The sequence below is a fragment of the Phasianus colchicus genome, chromosome 1 (assembly GCF_987193195.1).
Source record: "Phasianus colchicus chromosome 1, bPhaCol1.hap1.1, whole genome shotgun sequence".
In the NCBI taxonomy this organism is placed as follows: Eukaryota; Metazoa; Chordata; class Aves; order Galliformes; family Phasianidae; genus Phasianus; species Phasianus colchicus.
Window position 1 is genome coordinate 11,961,800 of NC_143436.1, and position 7,792 is coordinate 11,969,591.

Sequence of the window (7,792 nt, forward strand, 5' to 3'; positions counted from 1 at the left end):
GCGTGTTCAGAATCTGTGATGAGAAAAATGTGCAAACAGGAAAACACAGTCACTGTCCAAAGGACCTGTAGATTCTGTTCTGCAGTTCAGTACAGAGGGACTTAGGTAAAGTCAACTTTGAGACACTATAAATGATGGGAAGACAAGAAATTAGGGAGACATTTGCACAAAGTATCTGTAGATGCCAAGAGAACAAGTCCTCAGGAGACTAGGGAATAATTTCACTTAAAGTAACAACTCTCAGAATAAAACTGGAAGGACAGTATTTCATTTTGGAAGTAAAGCTGTGGTTCTGAGTAACAAAAATTTCACTCTTGAAGGCATAAACTAATGTGCTACCTAATGGAGGTATTCCCCACCTGAATATGCTATTCTCTAATTAAAAGTGAGGTTTGCACTTCCTTTTACTCATTTGATGTTGGATGCCATTGAGGATGGAGATCCACTCCCAATTGTGTTCTGTTCTGTTATGGGATAACTCTATTAGACAGTATTGGCATTCAGAGAATGTCTGGCCAGTCTTGCAGGCTCTTCCATTTCCTAAGTCCTGACCTCATTTCTTGTGAGACCTGAGGGATTTTTTTCTCATCAACTTATTGCATGTAGGTGGATTTTTCAACATATGTGTGCTTAGGATGTCCTTTCCCAAATATCCAGGAAGAGGCTGAGCTGTGCTCATTACATTCAGAAGAGTAGTAAAAACATTTTGTTCTTGTTTTTCCTTTCCTCTCTAAGAACAGAACATTTCTGGGGTGGAGGCCCAGCTCAGGAAGAAATGCAGAGCCCTTAAGTAATTCTTTAAGGGGAGTGGGAGCTGAGAAGAATGAGATAATTTCCATTTTCCCTTGAATTCTTCCCAGGACAATACACATTTTTCTAGGGGAAGTGTCATCTCAAGTTGCATTAATTAGAACACTGCTTTATAAGCAGAATAAAAGAATATAAAAACCAATTTTTACAGTCCCGAAAAGAGAGAAAAAAATCCAGTACTTCTTCTATGTGCTACATGTGTCAGGATAAGGCACATCATCCTGCTATTAAGCACTAGGTCAGGATATCATTCTAACTTTGAGCAACTTGATTGAAGACATTTGAAAGTTAAGCCAGTCTGATCACAGAAGAAAATGAGAATGTGTAGGGTTCAATTAAGGGCTAAAATAGTTGCAACCTACAAAGATAATGAGAGACAGCTTATGTTGTCTGGAGAGGTAACATTTCTTACAGAAGTTACACTGAGCAGAGTTTTTGCAGAATAACTTCAGTATTATAGGCTGACTTTCCCAGGAAATCTCCCTCTTTTCCCTTACCACAATTTGCTGCCATGCTCTATTCTTTGAATTCATCAGGTTTAAACACAGAGTTATGGTGAAATGTGTTCATAGAAAAAATATTCCTCTGTGACAACATCCTTTCTAAAAGCCTACCAACATAAGAATGTGATTTATTTAATCAGGATTCTGGATTCTGAAAGAGGAAACAAATATCATTCAGAAGTCAAATTTGTAATGCCATGCTCAATGCATCCTGGGATACAGTTGGCCTTCTTGGCTGCCTGGACACACTGTTGACTCATGTTCAACTTGCTGTCAGCCAAGATGCCCAGATCTCTTTCAGTAGTGCTGCTCTCCAGCATTTCATCACCCAGTCTGTACCTGTAGTTGGGGTTGCCCCTTCCCAGGTTCATAATCTGTCACTTATTCTTGTAAGAAAGAATACAAGGAAGCAGGAAAAAGTGCATTTTTGCCTTTTTCATATTTTTTTCCTTCATGCTATTTTGACAGCAAAAGGAAAGGTTAAAATGTTTTTTATTAAAGGAGTTCTACATTTCAAATTAGAATTGTGTTTGTTCTTACTCTTGCTTCATTTCCAAGGCAGTGTGGGGCAGATCGTAATATATGGCTCTGCTGGGAATTGGAAATGTTCGGACTGGGATGTTGACAAAATATCTCTCCATTGTTTTAAGATTTTTTTAATGTTCTGTGTTGACTGTTCATCCTGTACTAGAAGCTAAATCACAGACATGGCATGGTCTGGACTTAGGGAACTACTTCAGAGAAACTGAGCACTCTGGGCTTTGTAATGACTTTTCATTGTGAGCCAAATTTATACAATAAGTTTTTTGAATGACTGGTTCTTTACTTGAACACAGTAGTTTAGCCACATGCTAAATTTGGCAACAAATTTGGTAACAAGTTTGGTGCAGATTCACTAAGTGCAGATCATACATTCAGCAAAAGAATTTGTAAACACATGAGAATTATGTGAGTGTTATCCGGACTGATACTGAGCTGGCTGGCCCCCTCTCAGAACACTCAATGTCAAAGATTCCATTGCATCAGCACGTGTAGCAAATATAGAACTGAGGATAATGAGTGTACTGAAGCTAGCACAGTTCATGTATCCCAGAGTGAGTCTGAGACTTTCACACAAAGGTAAACAAACTACTGGGTATGTCAATATTTTGGAAAAAGAAATCTGTCAGTATTAAAAATTGAACAGCTCGTTATTATTTTTTTAAATATGTTTTTATTAACATGTTTAATGTTATTTCTTTTCTTTTCTTCTTCTACTGCCTTTTTCTTTTTTCTTTTTTTTTTTTTTCTTTACCTCTGTAAGCAATAAGTATGAACAACTACATCATTATTTTTCCTACTACTATAGAACTAAGGGGCAAGTTTCCCTTTTCTGTCCTGCTATTTGGCATTATTTCCTAGAAAGGAGATGACAAAAAAGGAAAACAGAATTCTTAGATTTCATTTACTTATTTATACCCAGGAACAAGGAAGGAGAAAAATGAACTTTAAAAATAATCCAAATTTTCAATTTTTTATATCGTAAGGGGAAAAGGTAAAATTTCCCGCTGGAATTTAACTACAGATATATTCATTGCATTTAAGTGCTTTACACAGAAAAAATATTTTCTTCCCTGGAAGAAATTTAGAAGTATTAAGTTTTTGCTTTTGCTTTGCTTGTTTGTTTGATTTGGGGTTGCTTTTTGTTTGTTTGTTTGTTTTCCAGTTGGAAAGTCCCAAGAGCCTGCAGCTTAAGAATAATGTTGTTTATAGAGTGAGAGAAAGACCTGTCAATCATCATTTCCCCACATATATACAGTAAACATAAATATTAAATCTGCAAACTGTAGGCTTCCACTAAGAAAAAGAGGATCCAACAGAGCCGGGCTATCCTGAGAAATGCAAAAGAAGTAATGCTCACTTGTTCCAACAAAGGCGATTCTAACCAGAGGGACTGAAAAAATTCTTCACACTGGAATAAGCTACCTGGAGAGGCTGTGAAATTTTCATCCTTAGATATTTTATAACTTAACAATTCAAGACCCTGAGATGTTTTAACTTTGATATTAGTTCTGCTTTGAACTGAGAGTTGAACTAGAGACTTCTAGATCTCCCTTCCAACCTCAGCTTTTGCCTTAAATTATGATGGGCTCTATGGCATCAAAACATGCTGGAATGCCTCTTTCTTGCGGAATCTCTATTTTTTTGTATATAAAATCATCTAAATTAAAACAAAACAAAATAAAAAATTGACTTGCGTTTCTGGAGTAAGGGGGATTAAGAAAAGGTAAGCCATCCTTGCTAGTGAATGCTATCTTTCAGGTATAACCTGACTTTTGTGACCGGATATTTTGTTCTGACTCCTCTAGCATAGGTATCTGAATTGTAAACAAACATACATCCCATAACATTTCAACCTCCTTTGTCCATAAATTCAGCAGATCCCCCTTTAACACTGTGCGTATCCACAAATGTAACTGCTGTTCATCAAGAACAGAGCAGGAGACTGACCTGGGAACTTTCATAGAATCATAAGGTTGGAAAAGACTTCTAAGATCATCCAGTCCAACCATCTGCCCATCACCAATATTTCCCACTAAACCATGTCCCTCACTACAACATCTAAACGTTTCTTGAACACCTCCAGGGACGATGACTCCACCAACTCCCTGGGCAATCCATTCTAGCACCTGACCACTCTCTTGGAGAAGAAGTATATTCTGACATCCAGCCTGAACCTCCCCTAGTACAACTTGAAATCATTCCCTCTTGAACTATAGCAAGTTATATAGGAGAAAAGGCCAACCCCCACTACGCCACAACCTCTCTTCAGGTAGTTGTAGAGAGAGATGACATCACCCCTGAGCCTCCTCTTCTCCAGACTACATAATCTCAGTTCCTTCAGCCGTTCCTCATAAGACCCCTCCAGACCCCTTACCAGCTTTGTTGCCCTTCTTTGGACACGATCCAGGGCCTCAATCAATTCTTGTAGTGAGAGGTCCAAAACTGAATACAGTTCTCGAGGTGCAGCCTCACCAGCACTGAGAGAGATGATCACTTCCCTGCTCCTGCTGGCAACTATTTCTCATACAAGCCAGGATGTCATTGTCCTTCTTGGCCACCTGAGCACATTGCTGGCTTTACTTTACTACAGCCATGAATTTCAAAGTATTCCCATATTGAGAGGAAGACCAGAGAGGATTTTCTGATGAAATGCCTTATTTCACAGACATAAGACATATACAAAGACTAGCAGCATGGCAAATATTTAAATATTTGTCTTTCTATTAAATTTTATGCCCAAGTTTTTAAAAGTTGTGTGCCCAAAGGAGTGTTTCTGGATTCCCAATAGAAAATTGAGAAAGTCTGACTACCCTTGAGTCAACTCAACCGAATACATCACATATCTGCACTGACAGAATTGAAGGCAGCAATAATATAGGAAAAATCAGAGAACCTGCTGCCAGAGACTCTGAAAGGTTGGATTCCATCATAGAATGGTAAATAACAAAAGTAATTCTGTCTGCTAATGCCATTTCTATAAGCATTTACAGGAGTGTGAAATCATCAGTTAGATGATACATTTTCTTGTTTTATGTCAAATATTTCAGTGCCATGATTGGTTTTGAGATTGATATATTTTCCCTTTTTCTTGAAGACAATTCTTAAGAGGACCTAGCTATCTACTTGGACAGCTTTTTGTGGTCTTCATATCATACTGAAGCTTCAGCTGTTTCAGTTTTATGACTAAATCACAATATCTTGGAAGACAATTTGAGTGGCAAAGGGAGATAACTTAAAAACAAGTCAACAGCTAATCTACTACTCAAAGGTTTTCCAACTGTTACTTCTTATTGCTAGGCTGGGTTGCCAGTTCAAAGTTAAACCCACTACCTTCTTCCAGGTCTATCTTATACTGCTGTTCTTGCGAGTTTAAGAGATGAAAAACTCACATAGGCATTAATATCCTAAGATGTCCTGTATATCATCGCGTATCACAGTCAAGTGATATGGGTATGTCTACATCATACATTGCAGATGACAAGCCAAACTAAACATACCATAGCTAAACACAGCCTTATGTGGAGATAGTACCTCAGATCCACAAACATTTAAGTCCCATGACTGCAGCCAAGTGCCAAAGGTAATAAACCTTAATTCTTAACAGGTTTTAAAAAGCTCTGGCTTTGTACAAAGTCAATGTAGCTTGCAATGAATCTAAGCTAATAGCTGAGCTGACTGTAAGAAGTATCCACACTTGCTTTGATGTGCCTGTATATCTGTCATTCAGCAAGGTATCTCTGCACACAAGTAGTTAGAAAAATCCAGATGGTTTTGCCAGCATTCTGGGTGTAAAGGAATTTTTTTTCTCCCCTAACAAGGACAACGTGTAACAAAGTAATCAAACAAAAGAAAAAGATGAAGAGCTTCCTTTGATTGTAACAGGTATTGTACTGAAGATTTTTCAGGCTTCCTTTAGATGTATAATGAAGGAAATGTATTGAAAGTTTCTATATTTAGAGAATTCTATTCTTACTAAAGCTTCCTCTTTTTTTTTTTTTTTTTTTTTTTTTTTTTGTCAATGTCATTCTTCCAAATGTTATCAGGGAAAAGGGAAAACATTAGTTATACTGAAATGTGGAAAAGATGAACAGATGTCAGTTCATGAGTGCAAAGAAATAAAATAAAGGAACAAGAAACAAACAACCAAAAAACACTTCAGGTATGCTATAAACAATTGCTATAAGCAATATAGCTCTTTCTTTTCCTAAGAAGATTACAGAGGTTTTTTGTGTATTTTTGTTTGGTGTTTTGTTTTGTTTTGTTTTTTAAAGAAACTGAAAAAAAAAAAAAAAAAAGCCCTCAGTTAATTCAAAGAGTTTACAATGAGTACTATCCACATTTATGAAACAAATATCCCAAACCAGCACAACTTCAGTTTAAATTGCAAAATCAAAATTAGAAAATGCAATCTAGAATTCCAAAACCATAATTTTGGAACTGATCATCTGTGAGAGCCTTTCGGAAAGTCTCATAATTTTTCACAGTAGCTACTAAATGCCTATTGTGTGCACTCTATATATCAGCACCATCTAGAGTGCATCACTAGAAACAACTCCAGTAATATTAAGTTAATATTCTATACAAAACATGAGCGTATTTCAGAGGGACTTTTTCCAGATGTACTCTTTTTCAGTAAGTTCAGTTTCAACCATACTTGATTTATACAACAGAATAGAGACACAGAGACAATATTTTTATTATTGCAACTAGAAGTGATGGGAAAAAAAATTACTGTGGTACGTTTTAGATTCATCTGAGTTCTATAAGCCAATGTCTATTGTTTCTGCTTGATCATTAGCTGAAAATTCAGAATACTAGAATATAGGGAGTGATAGCAATAATGATGATAATGATGTCCAAAGTAGATCAGAATCCTCTTTTTTCTCCTAAATCTGCTTTAATTCTCCAGATAAATGGAAGCAGATTGTTGTGGTTCTCAGTAAACTACTTAGTTAAGTACTTAGTTAAGAGTTAGAAGGTAGAAGCAAGAAAAACAGATGGGTAAAATGTTAAAGGCATTGAATGGCTTTTATCTTTATTTCTATTGATGTTCTCTTTGCAGCCTGTTTCTATCAAATACCTAATTATATAAAATCAATTCCTATATGTAGACATAGCAGCAACAGAAGATGCTTGGAAATGTACGCTATGGAAAACACACCTGGTTTTCCATTGCCTTCCATCTAGGCAAAATGATGTAAAGCTTTCTTTGTTACTTATTTACATTCATTTCCTTCCACTGTAACTGGATAGGTTCTAGTTTACTATTGCACAATTTCAGCCAGATACTGTAAAAATTTTAATGCAAAAATTAACAGTTATACCAGTATATGCCTTATATACTGGTTTATGAGGCAACTGAACAAGTCTACAAAGAGTCTTTGCAATTTATCAAATAAAAATCCCAGATAGTACATCATTAATAGAAGCACCAAAATGAAAGAGAAATGACTGAGAAATGCTTAATCAATCACTTTCCTAACCACTGAAGTCCATGGGAGCACAGTACTTGCCTGTGGTTCCGGTAAACAGACGCCTGGTGCAGATATAATAATTTGGGGGCTGCTTATTTTCATTTTTTAAACAAACAAGTTGCTAGTACAGCTGCATTAAGGTCTTATTTTGATCTGTCTTAAAGAATAAACAAAGTAGGAACACAAGCTTAACAAAACAACGCAATCTTATCCTTTATAGATATACATGCAAAAATGCACCTGTTGGAAGTACTGGTGATTCCTTTTTGGCAAAGCAGTGCATAGTACTGAAAACAGACTTCCTGCTTCGCTGAGAGGCATATACTGACTAATCACAACTTCAGATCTTTATTGCATTATGTGGTCTTTTTTAAGTAGGATGTGACACTCACTAATAAATGGAACCAGAACAGCAGAGGGTCTGTCTTTTCTCAGAAGGCAGCACTCCCCCACTCCCATGGA